This window comes from Crocuta crocuta, unplaced genomic scaffold, assembly GCF_008692635.1.
Source record: "Crocuta crocuta isolate KB4526 unplaced genomic scaffold, BGI_CrCroc_1.0 scaffold38, whole genome shotgun sequence".
Lineage (NCBI taxonomy): Eukaryota > Metazoa > Chordata > Mammalia > Carnivora > Hyaenidae > Crocuta > Crocuta crocuta.
In genome coordinates this window covers 2,403,381-2,423,941 of record NW_027532605.1, presented here as the reverse complement: position 1 = coordinate 2,423,941, position 20,561 = coordinate 2,403,381, and the positions used below count along the sequence as shown (strand labels likewise).

General features: G+C 39.8%; 2 long non-coding RNA genes across 3 annotated transcripts in view; one reads left to right on the top strand and one right to left on the bottom strand.

Annotated features, from left to right (window-relative positions):
- LOC144244896 (uncharacterized) overlaps positions 1–20,561 on the bottom strand; it is a 78,860-nt gene that overhangs the window by 34,625 nt on the left and 23,674 nt on the right. The gene's annotated exons all lie outside the window — the stretch shown is intronic.
- Positions 4,348–8,887, top strand: LOC144244906 (uncharacterized). Its single transcript, XR_013339110.1, has 2 exons — positions 4,348–5,129; positions 8,510–8,887. It is a non-coding gene; the product is annotated as an uncharacterized LOC144244906 (long non-coding RNA).

The window sequence follows — 20,561 nt, the reverse complement described above, 5'->3', positions numbered from 1 at the left end:
TAACAACTTCATCCAGGGCCCATTCTAGTTTAAAACCTCCTTTATATTACAGGATAAGTAAATATCAAGCAATGATTAAATCTTTTGGGGCAAAAGGGCATGACAACACTGTAAGTCTAAAGTGCCAACAGGTCCCCTCTCTACCGTTTGCTCGCCAGAGAAAGGTTTCTCTTTCCCAGTTGGAGCTCATGTAAGCCCACCTCTGCTCCACTGGGTTCTGCCACAGAGGGTTCACCTCCTCTCCTGGGCTGCACATTTCCCAGTGTCTTCAGTCTTCAGGATTGTGTCCTGACTCCCTGTTCCAAGGCTGGACGTCAGGAATGCAGGGCTGGATGCTTTCATGCCTCTCTTTCAGTCCAGCTGCAACATTCTTGTCAGTTGGGGGAGGGCAGAGTTACAAGGAAGACACAGATAGGAGACATGGCTTATGCTACTTTCTGATTCTGCTCAGGATGGGCTGGGCCTCTCTTCCACTTTTTAACAGACTAAACTAAGAAGCCAACAAAGAAGCAGTGCAGGTGGCATTTGGCAACATGGACTCTGTCACGTACGACAAGGGAACACTGTGCTGCTCTTTTCTTAAAACTCATCTGCTTGGCTAATAGCTGTGCAATCTTGACCTGTATGTACATCATGCCTGCTGTCTTTCCTCATATTTATTTGTAAACCTTCCTGACAAGACAGGTATGCTGGTATTTCCTGAAGCATTCTTTACCCATCTCCACAATTAGGCTTTTTTTTTCAAGAAAAAAATTCTTTAAATTAGATACCCAACATCTCAGATGACTACTCAAGAAATCTTACTACTTTGCCTTTTCTACCAATTCAGATCCTAGTCCTGCTTCTACAGGATATTGTTTTATTTAGAGTTAAAGTGTTATTGGTAATGTTAACCCCTTACATCACTTTATCCTCATTTTGAAAAAGCCCACAGCAAAGTTTCCATTATGGGAAGCTTTTTATTTCTTTTTAACTAGTACATATTTATGGATGATAATGTGATTCGTATAACAATCGCATTGCTTTTTCACCTTAGCACAGATCAACTATAGTAATTGTGTAAAACCCTACAGCATGTCTTCTTGGACCAAAATTCAGATTGGTTTCATCACTGTGTGTGTGTGTGTGTGTGTGTGTGCCCACATGCGTGCGTGCATGTGTCCTGGAAGGAAATTAACTCAAGGTTTCAAAGTTTTAACTGAACAGGTTAATTTATGAGTGTTCATAATGTCCCTTTTTGCATGTCCATATTTTCTAAATTGCATGTGTGTTGAGTAACATTGCTTTTATACCAAGAGGAAATTAACAAAAGAACTTAAATAATACAGTAAAGCATGGAAGGAAATATGTGAATATTCTGTCTTAATGAATTCCCCCACTAATGGACACTTAGATGTTTTAACTCATCTATTTTTGTTGGCCATTTAGATCATTCTGTTGTTGTTGAACAATTCTTTCACCCCAACTTTTAGTATTGTAAGAAACAAAGAACATAAGTAATTTGCTTAAAAAAAAAAAAAAAGTAGTAACTAAGGGGCACCTGGGTGGCTCAGTTGGTTAAGTGCCTGACTCTTGATTTTAGCTCAACTCATGATCTCATGATCATGATCTCATGAGATCGAGTCCTGTGCCAGGCTCTGTGCTGACAGAATGGGGCCTGCTTGGGATTCTCTCTCTCTCCCTCTTTCTATGCCCCTCCCCTGCTCATGCTCTCTCTCAAAATAAGTATACATTAAAAAATGGAACCAATTACAACAATCAGACAAAAACACTTATGATGGACAGTGAGCTACACAGTCAGCTCATGGTATGTATATTCCAAAATCACCATTGCTAAAAGAAGCAGTCATTGTGGTTATTCATTGTCATATAAATATTATTTTACCAATTTTCCTACTGACCAAATTACTTTTAAACTAAATACCTATCAACACTTTATATTTGGTCAAATTGTATTTGGTGAAATTTCATTTGGCCAATTTGTTTTAAGTCAAATTATCTGCTACAGTTTGTGAACTTTAAAAAATCTTCACATTTCCAGTCATGGCTCGATATGCTAGACTGTGAAGCAAGAGGGTGCTTCTATCAGTTCTGAAGCCAGTTCAGTCTACCTTCAGGAAGATGCCCACCATTCAAAAGAGTGGCCTGTTCTAGTATTTCAGAGATTAGCAAGGGTGACATTCTGCAGTGAGGAATATAAATGCTCTATCGGAATGTGGCTCTGGTGGAACTTCTGGCAAAATAGAACCTAGAACAAGAAAAAGCTCTCCCTCTTTTCCATTACTTTAGGTGACCAGTAGGTCCATAATAAGCCTTGAGGCTGCTCTGGATATAACTAAGACTTTCTATCTGGTTCTAGTGCAAGAAAAGAGAGTGCTATCATCTCATTAAAATCTGAAGTGACACTAAAACTTTGCAATAAAAAAAAAACTTCATCCTTCAAGATGTTGAATTTCCAGGGAAGTTGTCACGAAGCTGAAATGATGGAGGCTTCTTAGTAGATGTAATCCCCCATGTTCACAGCTACTTGCCTTTTGTACATATTGGGATGGGAATAAGGGTAAGGGACAGGCTTAGAATTTAGTTTCATAAATGGCTGGTAAGTAAAGGTAACTTGGAGAAGATAATTTAAAGTCTTTTTGTTTTTCATAGTAAGTCTTTTTGAGCCATGTTGCTATTTTTAAAACCTTGCACATCCTGATGCTGTGATTTCAGGGTCCTTGTTTCTAGTATCACAACATTCTACCTGCCCCAACATAGTTTTTAGAGCGATTTAAAAACAAAATTCCCAATAAAAAAAAAACCCATCTGTGTAGATGTAGCAGATCTGCGAACTGGAAAATAGCCCTGGAATCTAGGGTTCTATCCTAACTATGCACCTAACTTCCTGAGTAGGATGGGACAAATCATTGGTTGCTTTGCTGCTTAGTTTCTCCACCCATCTATTCATTCATTCCTCTGACAATCACTAAGCACCAGGACCCTATGATACAAAAATAAATAGAACTTGGTTCCTTGATCAACATCCTTGGAACTTTGGGAAAAAGACAAAGATCAAAGTCTTACACTGCATTACAATGTGGTTAAGTATGGTGTTGGAAGTGTGCACAGAGTGCTCAAGGAGCAAAGGGAAGATACATCAAATCCCACTTGGCAGTGGGGAAGAGAGTCAGGGACCACTTGGAAAAGCTGATGTGTTCTGGAAACTTGAACTCTATAAAATAAGAGGGGTCCTTTAGTTGATCTATAACAACAGTTCTACATATTATGTTAATTGAAGAAATGCTCATTTGAGCTCCTTGTATTACAGGGAGAAGCTTTCTAGAGCTGTAAGAAATAAACAAAATACACTAATAAATTTGCCTAATTTATCCGTGGCTGTGTACACCCTAAAACCTGGTCTAGGTCTTGAGACCTCCTTCTTAAGGTGCTCCATGAAGATAATATTGGCTCCCAAGATCTTCCTGTCACTCATTTACCAGCAGTCATTTGAAGGGTATCTGGCCTCCATAACATGCCAGCCACCTTTATAGCTCCTTCCACTGAACATTTCCTTGTAATAAACTGTGTAGTCTTTTTACTATAGGTGGAGTCATTCAAGGGTAAAATATTCATAGGGAGACAACCACCAAGCTTTGTCTCCATTTAGGGGTACATGTAGCCCCAAAGTTAGTTGTTCACTAAATATCTCTGGTTACCATTTGATTTTAATTCAAACAATGTCTCACTTTTCTAAAAGTAATCTGCTCCAAATTTGAACTAATTATAGAAACAACTGCAAATCTACAAAAATTATTTAAAAATCATAAATAAAAAACTTCAATTTCTAGCATAAACTGTTGGTTCTCTTCCCAGTGTCTAGTTTTTCCTCTTCTTTTTCCTGAGAGAATTCCAACACAGTCCAGGGTGGATGCTGCTTAGCCCAGGTCATTCCTGTGAGTTCTAGCCCTGAAGTCAGTGGTTGGTTTGGGCAAGGGCAATTCTGGGCCCTCAGGGGGAAGTTAGCTGAAGAAGCTGGAGTCGGTCTGAAAAAGGTTTCCTTCCCCTAAAGGAAACACAGAAGGAGATGTTCTCTCTTCTCCCTTGGAACATTGCCGTGCCTGGGGTGTGCAGCCATCACCGCGGCCACATTGCCACCAGCTGGAGGATGAAGCCAAGTGTGGAAGAAAGCGGATCCAGAAGGAAAACAGGGCCCGAAGTGTTGTGCCTGGACTCTATCCTTTTCGGAGCCTCTTTGTTCTATGACACCATATATTGGCTTGGTGCTTAGGCCGTGAGGAGTCGGGGTTTTCAATTATTTGCAGCCCAAAGCATCCTAACTGATAGCCAAGTATGCACTGAAGTTTATGCACTCTTCATAGAACATTATGTCAGGCATTTAGTTCTAGGAAACAGGCTTATCTGATTTCCCAGTTCTAGGAAACAGGCTTATCTGATTTCCCAGTCCATAGCAGATTAGAAATAGCACATTCAAAGCCGAGAAAGGGGCTGTTAGAAGCAGGCAGCCAGACAGCAAAGGAAGAGACATAAAGGTAGAAATCAGAAGCCCGGATGTAGCAGTGTGGGATTATTTAATGTTGGGGAGAACAAGTCCGCCCACCTCCCGGTTCTTGTGGGTATCAGAGTACATCTCAATGACTAATCCAAAATGACGACCATGTGCTTGCTTTCTGTCTTAGAAGGGGGGATGAGGCTGATGAATATTTTTAAACATTTCTTTGTAAACAAGGAAAAGGTTAAATGATTAAAGGGATAAGCTTATCTGAAAAGGCACACAGAGAACAAACTCACTCCCTTCTTGTGCTCAGTAAACAGGTGTCATACATATATGCAAATGGACTCTGAAAAGTTTGCTTCATCCAGAAAAAAAGGGAAGGTGAAAAATAAGGCCGTGTTTTGACTGCTGCACACAGCAGCTCATTTCTGTTTGGGTCCCCATAAGAAGGCCCAGCAGAGGAGAAGCAGAGCTGGTGAATAAGGACCTGGTGCGGCTCTTCTGCAAGTTACTTTATTTTGGTTCAATGGCTCAGCAAGCCTGGCTAAGCGGTTTCCCCCGAAGCCTGCCAGTAGGAAGTAAATAAGCTGCTTGACTCTCCTACGACAGGGGGTTGAGCACTCGTAATGAAAATGTAAGTAATTCTCAGGGCCAACAGCTTGTAGACAAAAATGACTGGAAAGATCACAGACACTAAAATTGCATCACACAAAACAGGTTCTAAGCCTTTTAGTTGTAGTTGCCTCGGTGAGAAAGAACTCAAAATAAGTCATTTGCAAACAATGTTCAGGAAGCCAGCTGGTTGCCATACGCCTCTGACTCCAGGGGCTGAAATGAGGGGGGCTTGTTTTCCCAAGTTTCCGGGGCCTGGGTAAGTCAGAACACAAGTGCTAAGATGAGCCCAGGTCTTTTCTGCAATCAGCTGGTGAATCTGGTCCCACACACCTCCCACCCCTTGGGAGGGCAGTTCCAAGCTGCGTAGCTGCGGCCTCAGCCTGGTTCCCCATTTGCCCGCCCGTGGCCTGCCAAGGCTCAGAAGCAGATGTGCTGTCTCCACAGGCCTGCACCCATCAGGGCGTTACCTGGGCTTTACAATTATCCTTCGTCTGAGGGGTACCCTGACACTTAAATAATACGCAAATAAAAGCTAAGGTGGGAGAAAAACGAATACTACATTTTCTAATTACCAACAAATGTGCATGTACCTTATTCACAGTAGATACTCATAATTTTTAAAAATTGATAATAAGTGATTTATCAACCTGAATACTGTATGAGGGAAATATATAAGGAATTAGAGAATTTTATTACAGCAACAGACTACGGGTATCTGACTGGCTCAGTTGGTAGAGTATGTGACTCTTGAGTTCAAGCCCCACATTGGGTGTGGAGCCTATTTGAAAAAAAAAAAATGAAACAGATTATTTAGTTATTGGTTTCCAGAGGCATTTTCCCCTTCCTCCTACTGTTTTACTGTTCATACTGAGATTGTCAATGTAAGTTATTATTATTATTATTATTAGCCAACATTTGAGGATTGCAGTAAATGCTTTATATTTGTGATTTCATTTTATTATCAACAGCAAGCACACAACTATTAAACCCATTTTACAGATGGAGAAAATGAGGCTTAGAGACATAAGGTCATTTACCAGGGGACATAGTTTGAGGCAATGGTTGGATTATCAGTCAATATAAGTCTGTTCTAATGCCAAAGCCCTAACTACCCTATAGTTATTGACGATAGTTGTGTTGAATTTTTCCAAGGTTTTCCCTAGGTTTTTAAATAAAGGGGACTTGAGAATCTCTCACTAGCATTTGCATGTGTTGCTTTAAGGGAAAGAGGAGGCTGGAACCATGCTAATATACAGACAACGGTAAGAAATTATGCGTACCCATGAAGTGTCTCATATATTGTCCCAGGAGGGGCAAGACTGACACGTGATGTTAGACTTATTTATTCAGGCAACTATAATTATTAAAGCTGAGTTGAACCCAATGGTAGAGTATTCTACAATTCAACTTTCTAAATAATTTTCATTCTAGTGTTTTAATTTTCCTTATTTACCTGATTTTTTAATTTCATTTAAAAAACTGACTTAAAGTTTTCTAACACTCTATATTCATTCATATTTTATACTCATTCATTCAGCTAGCATTTATTGCCTTCATAAGGTCTAAACAATACCATGTGTGCAGTGCAAAGTTATGACACTGGAGACTTGTCCTTATGCAGCCACTTATGGACTTTCCTACTTTCCTTCTTGATGACTTGGTGTGGGCCCACAAGGTGTACTGGACACCGGGTTTCACTTTGGTGATCTCCAGGTGGGTCCCACCTGCACTGCCGTTGGGATGTATAAGGTAGTTCAGGTGCCCATATTTTAGAGTACTGTTCTTCCTTGTTAATTTATATATATACATGTATATAACCATATATATATATGGCCATATATACATATATATGGCTTTGATAACATATATACATAGAAAATACAAGCTTGCTATTCTGGCAACACATGTTCACAGAAAAAAGTATTAAATAATAAGAAAACATATGAAGCTGAAGGGCAAAATTTCAGAAGTTTTACTGCTAAAGATAATTGGCTTTTATTTTTTAATTTAGTGTTTTGCCTTCCATGTTTTCGAGTTGACTATTTTGTTTGGAAGAGTTCTTGACTCTTCCTGTCCCCCACTTCTGTGGGATCTTCTCTCTCCTTCACTTTTTTATTGACCCTGTTCTGTTCAATTTGATTCTACTTCCAGGAGTTTTCCCCTGGGTGGGACCCTATCCTGGAAGGGAGCTGTGTCCTCAAATTCCCTATTTTGTGGATCTCTTCGTCTCAGTCTTTAAGATCCCCAGTTGCATCTTCTCTGTATCCTTTCTCTCAGACAGTGTCTGTGGTTTGTCATCACCTGCTTTTACTTTGTGGTCTGTGGGAACATGTGCCCAGTTTGGTTGCATACGTTATTCATGGGCTCTGGTTTGTCTATTTAGTTGTTCTGTCTCTAGGTAGAAATACAGAAAGATTCAAAAGTGATGTCACTGTTAGTTCCATCTTCCCAGAATCTCCCTCCACTCTCAGGCTTCCTATTTTGAGTAACATGTTACAGCTAGCTCCAGAACAAGATTAATGCCATCCTTGCTTGGCCCCAGATTAAGAAATACTGCTTTACCTATGTTATGTTTGTCAATCTTGGCTGCACATCAGCAGGACCTTGAGAGCTATAAAAATGCTGATGCGAGGGTCCTAACCTCAGGAAACTCTGATTTAATTGGTCTGGGGTTATGTTCTCCCCAGGTGGTTCCAATGTATAGTGAAGGTGACAACCAGTAATAATAAGAAAAATAATTTTTTTAAAGGAATTTCAAATCCCTTAGCAATCTACCGAGAACAAATCAGTTACTGTTTGCTCAATCTGCACATGAGTATAGTCTCTCTCCCCACTCTTGCCCTGTATGGTTTAGGTGGGACTTACCCATGCCCCAGAAACTGCAGCAGTCCAGTTACCCAGGTCCGGCCAATCAGGGTGCTCCATTCCTCCCTAGACACATGATCCACACTGAACCAATGAAAAATTTCCCCATGATCTTTGTTAGAGTTATCATGAAAGACCTACTTTCTTTTCACAAAAATTGTGACATGCAAGATCCGTGTAAACCTTGGACTTTGCCATCTTTACTCCAAAATGAGGAAAATCTGCCTAAGAACGAGACAGAGAGAGGAAACCACTGTTGAGAGATGGAGAGAGAGAACATCCTGATAACATGGCTGATGGAATTTTTAGGGGTCCAAAATATAATACCCTCTTTGTCAATTCAGAATAAATTGAGAAACAGATACAGAGTTCAGGTAAATGGAGATGAAATAGTTTCATTTCTCAGAAACTGAGCCCTTGTTTTCGGGTTGTTGCCCAAAAGAACCTTCTAACACTCTACTCCTTTGTGAATTTGATTTACAACCAGTCACTGGCATGGCTGAAATGACTTTTAGACTTTGCTCTCCCCTGCAGACTGCTTAGCACAATGGAAGAGAGCAGACTGGAAGACAGAAGATCTGATCAGACAGCAGGAAGGTCAGCGGGAGAGCCGAACCCACATGCCTGCATGCCCGATCCTTTTCCCAGTTCTGCAGGCCATGGCTCATGGTTTGGTGACATGAGTTTCTGCTAGATTTTAATCCCCACTTGTCCCCTTGGACCTGCAGGCCCAGGACACTTCAACCTTTGGGAAAAAATAAGTGCGGAGACTGAAGGTGCCAGCGTTCTTCCTATGTTTGCTTGTCCTGAGAGATTTGCAATTGTTTGAGCCCCTGGATCCAGCTACCTATGAAGCCACTTGCATTCCTGAATTTCCCAATTATGATCAAATAAATCATCTTTCTTTGTGAAGTTCCTCTGCCTGCTCACACCTTTTGCAAAAAGTTCTTTGGTCAATATTCTTTTTGTTCTTGTTGGTAGCATCCTTTCCCATTGGCCTCCTGACTGATAGCAGATCAGTCATGTTACATTGACACAGGCATACCTTCACTGACACTAAAATGCTCTCAAGAGAGCTGATACAGTTGCTTTTACATATATTTACTATCCAAAAGTCAAAACCTTTGAATATTTTGCCCAAGAGGAAATGTTCACTGTCCCCCCCCCCAACAAGTACAATGCTTGGCTATTATATTCAAGAGAAAGCAATTTTTTCAGAAAAAATAGCCCCCTCCTTTTTTTATTAGATTAACAAAAACACTAAAATGCTAACATCTGGATATGAGGAAGTGTTTATTCTCAGAATCCTCTGAGTGGTGAGAGGGTATTAAACAATCTACTATCAGATTACTGTGTTTTAATCTCTTGCTTCTGTGATGGAGGAGGTGGAATGTGAGAGATCTTTTCTAGAGGGGGTGGGTCCAGCAGAGTTTCTGCAGCTGGAAAAGGGTTAGACATTGCCAGCACTAGGTGATGAGGTGTTACAAGTGTAAGGTGGGCGTGTTAGAATAGCACTGGCAACAGGCAGCAGTGCTAATAATTATTCTTTCTGGTCTATGGTATTCAATTAGGACGACTGGTTCTTGGGGAGGATCTGTTGAAAGCTGTGGGTTTTTTGCTGTTGGCAGTTGTTTCTTTGCTGATATCATGTCTTTTGCTATTTTAAAACACTTTTTGCTTCTTCTGTGGTTAAATAAATAAATAAATTACTATCATTATGCCGTACACCTTAGACTTCCACAGTGCTGTCAATTATATCTCAATGGAACTGAAAAGAATTTACATAGTCAATTTAAACCATAAATACTGTTTTAAAGTATTACACTAAAAAGGAGCTTGAGAACGAAGCTTTTTTGGGGGAGGGGGGTTATGTGCTATGACTTCTTGTGTATTACTTTCAGCGAGGTATATTATTTCTCTCTACAGTTTCCCCTCTCTTTTCTCTTTAACCAAAGGAGAAAGAACCTAAGATTTTATTTCTAATCTCTAATTTTTTCATTACCTATCTGCTAACTTCATTTGATATTAAAGGAACACTAAACATAATGAAGATTACTTTTTGGGGACTGTGTTTTAAATGGTGCCAACATGCTGCTAGGGTTCTGTTAGCTACATGGTAGAAAGGAGTCAATAGCTTCCACTACAATCCAGAATAACCAATGAAAAAACATACGGGAGAAAGAGACATCTCATGCTCAAAACTATGAAAGGGCATAAAATATTTACGAGTAGCCTTAACAAGAAATGGGTATGTCCTATATGAAGACAATTATGTAACTTTATTGACTATATAAAGAAGATGAATAATAATAATAAAAGTTAGCATTTCTGTGTGGCTCATGCTAGGCGCTGCGCTTCATCTTTCCCCAAGTCACCTCTTTATCTGTGAGGCAGAGAAGCATTGCAGGGGCCATCATGCTCGTGGCTCTCGAGCCTGGCTCAGTTTACTTAACTTCTCTGTGCTTCAGTTTACAAAATTAGGAGAGGACCAATATGTGCTTCACAAAACTTTTGTAAGATTTAATAAGGCACCAAAATAAGCTGCTGAGAACAGTGCCTGGCAACCAGCACCACAGGCACCATTATTATAACCATGTTCCAGAAGAAGAAATTGATATCACAGAGGCTAGTGGCTTGCCTAATATCATCCAGCAGTAAGTGACTGGGATTCTTTTCTTTTTTTTTTTTTAATTTTTAAAAAATGTTTATTTATCTTTGAGAGAGCAAATGAGCAGGGGAGGGGCAGAGAGTAAGGGAGACACAGAATCTGAAGCAGCTCCAGGCTCCAAGCTGTCAGCACAGAGCCCGACGTGGGACCTGAAGCCATGGACCATGAGATCATGACCTGAGCTGAAGCTCTAGACTCAACTGACTGAGCCACCCAGGCGCCCCTTGACTAGGATTCTTATGTTACTCTGTCCAACTCAACAGTTAAGACTCTAAATTTATTATATGTTTGTGTAAGAAGGTAATGGCACTTGTTCTGATACTTTGTAGAGTGATTCTAGAGTTAACCTGAATTAACTGGTAAAGTATTTTAGAAATAGAGAAATAATGGGAGACAAGTCACATATAATTGCATCAAAAATGTAAACATTTCTGAGTTAAAATAGAAGATAATAAGAGAGATGGAAATGTTCTCTATCTTGACTGTGGTGGTGGTAACATGACTATAATCCTAGGCAAATTTTTTTAAACTTCACGTNTCCTAGAAATAAATAAAAATATTTTAAAAAAAATAAATAAATAAAAATAAATAAATAAATAAGATGAATATTATATATAAAAATTATATTACAATAAAACTTAGAGGAAAAAAGATAACTATTATTAAGAAGGCAAGCAATCTGGGGTGCCTGGGTGGCTCAGTTGGTTAGGTGTTCAACTCTTGATTTTGGCTCAGGTCATTATCCCAGCATCAAGGAACTGAGTCCCACCTCGGCTCCATGCTGGCTCTAAGTCTGCTTGGGATTTTCTCTCTTCCTCTGCTTCTGCATGCGTGTGTGCATGCGCTCTATCTCAAAAGAGAAAAATGGGGGGCAATTTGGGGAAATTTACCCGAATATGGCAAAGAGGTAATATGTTTGCTACCACACCAACCAAGGTTAGTTAGTCATATATAACCTATGACCCAGCAATTCCAGTTCTGGGTATCCACGCAGAAATAAGTGCTTATATCTGCCAAAAGGCATGTAGAGAATGTTCACAGTGGCCTTATTCATAATAGCTCCAAATTGCAAACAACCTAAATTTCCATCAACAAGAGAATGAGGAAATAACTTGTGGTATTTCTATACAGTGGAAAACAACACACCAATGAAAATGAATGAATGATACTTGCAACACGGATCAATCTCCCAAACATGATGTTTGGAAGAAACAAAGGAAGCCTGACACAGAAGAGTACATGCAGAATGTTTCCATTTACAGGAAGTACAAAACAGGCTGAATTTATCTATGACAGAAGTTAGAATAGTGGCTGCTTGGGAGTGTAGATGGGGAGGAGATGTGGTGGAGACTCTGGGTCCTGGAAATGTTCTGTATCTTGACTGGGTGGTGGCTACAGGGGCGTACATATGTAAAAATTTGTTGAGCTATGTACTTAAGATTTGTTTACTTCCCTGTATGTAAATTAACCTCAAAAACAAAAAGACCTAATATGAATTAATAAGGTGGACAAAAGACTTGAGGTCACAAAAGAAGAGATCAATGGACTTAATGCCTTATGCACACAAAGATACATATTCCATCTGGTAATGATATATAATTTTTAATTGAACAAATGAAAATTTATTTTTAAATTTAAAACCCATAGCTGAGCAAGATGAGGACATTAGGAAGAAGACTCTGAAATGAAGATTTGTGGGCAAATGACGACCAAGCAAGTTCTTACATGTGATGCCAGTAAGGGAGGCAAGCAGAATAAGGAGGGGAAGAAGCCCAGCACAAGTGTAATTTCAGGGAAGGTCTCACGCTCAGCCTAGTCCCATGGGAGCTCTGGAATGTGAATGACTGCATAGTTTATTCTGCCTCAAGGCAAGTGAGCTGGGCTTTCATACTGCTTTCAGTCAGGGGTGGGCTCTATCACCCTCCCACACCACGCCATTTCTGGCTCCCAGTGCATCCTGCCTAAGGGACTCCCGTAGCCCAGGGGAAATTCTCTGAAGAAGCTTGAAAATGAGTTATGTCAGGACTAAGGGTGCGAAGTTGGGGGATGGGCATACAGAAACAATAAAGGGGAAGCCGGGAATCTAGGTGGAGCCCTGATGGTATCTGCAACGATTGTGTTGACAACAGCCTGGGGGGCTTAGTAGCCAGCGGTATCATTTTGATGACACTGAAATGACCAATTATGACCAGTTGAACAAGCGAAGAAATAAAGCCAAGAATGAAAGAATGAATGGTCTTTTCCCCAACGATTCTCTCTTTCTTATATGTTGATATAAAATTGTATAAAACAGGTGCTTTGTGGCCAGGTTTAGCAGAAGGGAGATGTAGGAGATTTATAGGCAAATAAATGAAGAATTCATTTGTTCAGAAAACATTCAGATCTTATTCAAATCTCAGAATCGGATGAGTCCTATTTGTGCTAAAGAGAAGTACCTGGGTTGTAACATCGTGTGTGCTCTCTGGCAGGTCCGTCTGGTGGGCTTTAAGTCTTATCCGACTTCGCACAGTCATATATAGTCCTTTCTTTGCTAGAGTACTTTGCACTTGATCATATTTGGTCTTAACAACATCCAAAGAGGTCCCAGGACCAGTTGTTTTCCAGATTAGGAAAGTGAGCCAGATTGGTTAAATCTCTGCTTCTCTAACTTAAGAGCGCATTACAGCCACTTGTGGCAGCTTTGTAAACTATTATTTGGAATGCCTGGAAGTGAGTACCAATCCCTATTTTTTAAAAAACTCTGAAGGTTATACTGAAGTACAGCCATATTTGGAAACAGAGATATTAAGTGATCTTCCCAGGGTCCCGACGAAAGACAGAAAATATACCCAAACCATTAATTTTTTATTCATTCACCCACTTATTTATTGAGCATTTACTTTGCATTAAGGATTCTGCTAAGTACCTGGAATACAACACAGAAAAGGCAGTAATAATTGTCATGGTCTCCTAAAAAATTATGGTTTGGGGAAGGGATTAGGGTATTGCATCACATAGTTCTAGGGCACCATTCAACAGTGTTGGACAGACAAAGCCTATAATGAACTTGGGGATCAGACAGATATTAAATTAATAATTCCAGTGGCTAAGTCGGTTGAGCATCCAACTTCAGCTCAGGTCATGATCTTAGTTTGTGGGTTCAAGCCCTACTTTGGGCTCTGTGCAGACAGCTCAGAGCTGGGAGCCTGCTTCAGATTCTGTGTCTCCCTCTCTGTTTCTCACCTGCTTGCACTCTGGCTCTCTCTTTCCTGTCCCTCCTTAAAAGTAAATACTATTTTTTTAAATTAATAATTCCAAATGTGATAAGCCTTATAAAACTGGAGATTTAGTGTATTTGGAGAATGATAATGTCAATTATCTTCATATTCAGGAGAATCTCTGGTTATTTTGGGCTACTGGCATTGTCTTATCCTAAACACAATCAAAACTGCTAACTAATGGGGCGCCTGAGTGGCTCAGTCAGTTAAGCATCCGACTTCGGCTCAGGTCATGATCTCACAGTTCGTCGTTTCGAGCCCTCCATCGGGCTCTGTGCTGACAGCTAGCTTGGAGCCTGGAGCCTGTTTAGGATTCTGTGTCTCCCTCTCTCTCTGACCCTGCCCTGCTCACACTGTCAATCTCTCTCTCAGAAATAAATAAAACATTAAAAAAAATTTTAAAAACCTGCTAACTGGTTATATATATTTAGTACTCTCTTTTATTAAAACATTACATAAGTAAATGGGTAGGTTGCTGCACAGACATGCCCCTGACCTTTTGATCTCAAATTCCACAAACCAGATTGAACTTCCTACTGAAGGATTTTTTATACAGTTATCTAAGCAAAAGATAATCCTGCAGAGAATTTGCCTAGAGTCCAAACAGATAGACAATTCAGCTTTTATTTCCCTATTCTTTTATTGATTCAGTAGAGGACTGAGAGAAGTTGTGTATTTGTTTTATATTTAAAAACTTTTATTTATTTTTTAATGCATTATTTATTTTTGAGAGAGAGATAGAGACAGCATGAGCAGGGGAGGGGCAGAGAGAGAGGGAGGCATAGAATCCGAAGACAGGCTCCAGGCTCTGAGCTAGCTGTCTGCACAGAGCCAGACGCAGGGCTCAAACCCACAAACTGTGAGATCATGACCTGAGCAGAAGTCAGATGCTTAACCAACTGAGCCACCCAGGTGACCCTAAAATTTTTTTTTTATCTTTATTTATTTTTGAGAGAGAAAGGGGCAGAGAGAAAGGGAGACACAGAATCTGGTGCAGGCTCCAGGCTCTGAGCTGTCATTGCAGAGCCTGTTGTGGGGCTCGATCTCACAGACCCTGAGACCATGATCTGAACCGAAGTCAGACGCTTAACTGACTGAGCCACGCAGGCGCCTTTTTTTATTTTTTGTTTTAGAGAAGATAGGTAGGCATACGTATTTGGTGAAGATGAGCACACAGGTTTTAAGTTTTAAAAGTACTCTCCAAAAGCAAGTGTGAGCCATCTATCTGGGTCCTGGGGCTTCACACATGGTGAGGGCCATGGGACTCACCTTTGCATGGACACTGGAGAGTAATGGTCTCCTTGGCATAGAGAAGCCCACGGAGAGTCTAGGGAATAGATGCCGGGACCCCAGTTCTGCACGTGTTCCTCTAGACAGCAGCTGCCAACACATATGCCATTTGCCCTATAAAGTTGGGCTCTCTTTGTGTTTAAAAATGCAATCTGTTTCAAGTATCCTTAGCATATTTTTAGCAAGCCTCAAGATAATTCTAAAGAATGATTTAGTCTTCCTAACACTATTCTTATAGGCTCTTGCCATTCTGATTTATGGAATCACACTGTCTCATTTCATCTTTTTTTTTTTTTTTAATGTTCTTCGAATTCATCAAAATCTTCATGAGAATCATGTCAATTTCTTCAAATTCTTCTCTTTTTCTTTCTCTGTAGTACCGTTTTGGTGGGGGTGGGTAGTTAGTACTATAGGAGTTGGTTACGTTTTGGACTTCAAAGTGTTTCCCTAAAGACAGTATAATGTCAACAAAGCAAGCAATTAAACCGAGGAGGTGCTGACTGTGGACGAGCCTATGCCAAGTTGTTAACACAGCAAGTCATTAAACAAAGTGACTACTCAACTCAATAAAGCAAGATTTGCCCTGGATGAGCTACCCTGGGATAATACAAAGTTGACTACATTAGGCAAATTTTCAACCAGGGGAAAGGTTGAAGGCAAAAGATAACCCGGCACTAAACTGCCTTTCAGAGTTGAAGAAATGGAGAGGACCTCAACAGATCATTGGTTCCAAGCCCTGCTCTTAAACACATGATTAACTGACCCTTCTGCTTATAAGCTTGTCCATTCTGGGTTTCAAAGTTCATCAGAAAAGACATGCAACTTATTTTTTTAAAACAGCTTATTCCATATGGAAGTGTTCAATCACTCCATTGTATACCTTAAACTAATACTACACTGTATAATAACTAAGTATAATTTAAATAAAAACTTTTAAAAATCCAGCTTATTCCAGTGTTTAGTTGCTTCTAGCTGTGTTTCCCTTGTGTCCTAATTCTTCCAAATTCCAAGATTTTTCCAAATTTAAGGTCAGTTTTCCTTGGCCAAATTTCTAGTTTCTTGGAAAGAATTTCTCATCATCTTTCTCATTAAAGGCATTAAAACACACAGGCTCTAGAGCCAGATTGCCTGGGATGTGAACACCAACTCAACCACTTGGACCCACAGCTACTTAACCTCTTAACCTGCCTCCTAAGTTTCCTCATTGGTAACATGGCGATTCTACCGGTTAGCTGCCTCGAGGGTAGCTGTGAGGACTAAATGGGATAATGTATTTTAAGCTCTTGCTTACTGCTGGTACACAGCAAGTATTCAATAATGCTAATTATATATGTAGTATGTTATTATATAAATAATATGTTTAATGTTTATTTATTTTTGAGAGAGAAAGAGAGAGAACATGAGTGAGGGAGGGATAGAGGGAAAGAGAGAGAGAGAGACAGAGAATCCCAAGTATGTTCCCCTCTGTTAGCACAGAGCCCGACTGGGGTCTCAATTCCACAAACCATGAGATCATGACCTGAGCTGAAATCAAGAGTCAGATGCTTAACTAACTGTCACTAGAATTATTATTTTTAATGCTTCTCCTATTGAAAGGTGGTAACTGAACCAACTTCTTAGTCTTCAACTGAGCATTAAAAAACTTCAAATTCCTTTTTGAAAACTTCAAAATTGTCTCACATTGTTTTTCTGAACAATTAGTCTGAGGCTATTTAACATACCGGTTGATATACCTATCCACTCAAAAGACGAGAAATTTACTATATCACACCATTTTTTTTGTAACAATGACTTTGAATCTTTAAAGGAAAGATTGCATGATTATTATTACACTGAAGTTCTTCTGAATTGGAGGAAGATGTTAGCCAAGACACATATTACTTTTTCAATCAATCATTAAAGAGGCAATCAGAAATTAGCTAGGTCCTGAGCATCTAGTGGTGAAAAGTAGAAAAGTAATAGATATGCTCTGTTCTCATGCTGCTTACAATCTGGTGGGGGAGGGAGATATTAATAAAAATGGTCATAAAAAGCAGAGGCCTAGTTAACAAGTGAGATAAGTGCTATAAGGAAGTGAAGCATGCTTCTGTGTGAGTGTATCATAAAAAAGCCTGACCTCACCAGGTTTCCCTGAGGAAGTGACGCTAGAACAAGAGACTTGTGTGATGAGTAGGCAATAACCTGGGCCGAGGGAAGGAGCAGTTAGGCTGCTGGGAGCAGCTGTGGGAGGGAGCTGCTCTGCTTCAAGGGGACAGTGGGGAAACGAGAATCAGAAAAAAAGGATCAGAAAGAGAGGCAGCAAGGCTGGGAGCTGACAGTGAGGGAGGGAGCATCACTAGTTAAGGCCAGAGAGGCCAGGCCAGTCCTGCAGACCCTTACAGGCCTGCTGAGGATTGGCCTCCTTAGCTCAAGAGTAGTGGGAAGTCATTGAAGGTTTCACACAGATTGTGAAGAATGAGATCTGACTTGCATTTTACAAAGGTGACTCTGACTGCATAGGCTGGGGTGGGAATGGTTGCAGAGAGGTCAGTTAGGACAACAAGAGAAGTAGAGCTGAGATGTGTTGCTAACTTGAACTGGAGCCTTCACGGTAGAGATGGAAAGAAGTAGACTCATGTCATAAATTTTACAGGCAGAATTTGGTAATGGATAGATGTGGGGGCAGAGGGATGACAAGGTGTTAGAATGACTCCTAAGTTTCTGACATGAGTAATGAAAGGATTTCATTTCATGTTCCACTTACTAGGATGTGGTACATTATAAAAGAAATTGGTGTGGGTATTAGAATATGAATTTCTTGGACATGTTGAGTGTCACATTATAATATTTCTCGTGAGCATGTAATCAAAACAAAAAAATGGAGAGTCTTGATCGACATTTTGTTCAACTATGGTTATCATGTTTCTTTAGTAATGATTTCCTTGCTAGATTTAGTATTTGTCTTTCTAAAACAGCTAGAACAAACTCGGCAAACTTTTCTGTAACATACTGATAATAGCTTGGGATCTGAGACAGCCCAGTTAAAGACATCAGATTGAACATAAGCATTTGAATACCTTTCCTCCTTTACCCAGAGAACAACAAAATTATCATTAACCAAACATAAATGTGCAAGGACAAAGGGAATGAAATGGAAGACAATAGCAATAAAACTTTAGAAACTAGGAAGCTAATAAATAAACAGGTAGTAACTGAATTTGGACACTCAAGAGAGTAATAAATCCTCTTTTAGAGAGGCATTGCTAAGATGAAAAAAAGTTCTGTGTTGGGAACATAAAAGAGATTCAAATAAAGTGTGTTTCTCAAGAAAAAAGTGAAAAACCAAGAAACAGACTCAACTATAGAAAACAACTGTGGTTATCAGAGGGGAGGTGGGTGGGGGGGATGGATGAAACAGGAGAAGGGGATTAAGAATACACTTATCTTGATGAGCACTGAACAATGTATAGAATTGTTGAATCACTATATTGTACACCTGAAACTAGTATGACACTGTATGTTATTTATACTGGAGTTAAAATTAAAAAAAAAAAGAAAAGAGAAAAAGAAAAGAAAAGAAAGCTAAATCTTAAGCTGGATAACTCACCCAAGTTGGTTGGACCCAACATGGAGTCCTAAAAAACTGGTGCAACAGGTACCTTAGGCAGTGGGAATGATGGTGGGGTTTACAAGGAAGATTTGGTGGAAAGTCTTTTCTTTTTCTTTTTTTTTTTTTTTTAAGAGAGAGAGGAGCCTTTGGCCTGTAAGTGGGGAAGGCTGGGAAGGGGAAGAGCAGTGGGATGGGAGGGGAGTGCAGGGGAAGAAGAGAAGAGGGGAGATGGACAAAGGGAGAGAAGAAGAGAGAGACTCTTAAACAGGTTCCATGCTCAGCTTAAGTCAGAACTCAGTGCAGAGCCCTCCACATGGGGCTTGATCCCATGACCATGGGATCATGACCTGAGACAAAATCAAGAGTCTGATGCTCAACGGACTGAGTCACCCAGGCACACCTGGTAGAAAGTCTTTGTAAGAAGTTGACAGAGCCCCAATTCCCCACCTCTATTTCCTGAAGCTAGGAGACTGCCTCCTATTCTCCTGACAAGAACAGAGGGGCTATAGATTGAGGTGCTGGGGAAAGATGAGAGCTATTTAAGACTGGGTATTATATGTAGATCTACAAATTGTGTGTTGAAACTTCCTCAGTCTTCTTTCTTCACATGGCTCCTGGTGGTCTTCTTGTCAGAAGGCTGGAAGAGTTGTCTGGGTAACCTTATCGTTGAAGAGAAAATATAGAGACATGGGCCCAGTATGTCAACCTATGTAGCAAACTCAGTGGAGAGTCTCCTTATGCATAAAGAACATCCTCTCTTCAATGCTCCATTCTTAAAATTAAACTAGATGGCCAGCAATCACCAGATATTTGAGAAATGCCTATTAATGAAAGGTAGGGACCAAGACAAACAGAAGGAAGCAACTTGCAGGAAACAAACTTTACCAATAGAAAACTTAGAAAATGAACAATCTTCTCCTCAGAGAGATAAGAGAAAATATGAAACAACAGGGCAATCTATAAAAGGAATATTCAGCAAGTTCAAATGAAATTTAGATATTAAAAATATGACATTAAAAATGAGAAATTCAATATAAGTGCTAAAAGATAAAATTGAGGCAATCTCCTAGGATGCAGACTTTTAAAAAAGGACTACAGTATACAGATATAGGAAAGAAAATATATGAATATTGGAGGACCAGTCCAGGATGTCCAATATCTAATAATAAGATTATGAAAAGAAGGTAACAGAGGATAGGAAATCATCAAAAGAAAAAAAAATTAATGAATATTTCCTACAATCTCAAGTTTCCAGACTGAAGGGCCCACCAACTACCCAGAACTGACTAAAAGTTAAAAATGGATGCCCACCTGAAAATATCATAATAAAACTTTCAGTGATGTATTCTCAGCACCTATAATAGTGCCTGTAGTAGGCACTGAATGAATTTATACTGAAAAGTAAATAAAATATCCAAAACAAGAGGGACAAAGAAATAGAACCTCCAGTTTCTGAGGTGGGATGGGGCAGGGGGGAGTTTTAATATAACAAATCAAGCATCAGAATGTCATCTGTCTTCTCAATAGCAACACCCAAATCCAGAAGACAAAGGAGAAAATGCTTTCAAAGCTCAGAGGAAGGACAGATTTCTACACTCTGGAAAAGTATTAAATATAGAAATGAAGATATTTTCAGATATGAAAGGTCTCAAAAATTTTACTTCTTTGTGCTCTTTCTCAGGAAGGTCCTGAGTTGTGTCCTTCACTAAACAAGGGAACAAACCAAGAAAGCAAAAGACATAGGAAGCAGGAAGTAGGATCTAAGACTGGAAAGAAGTGAAG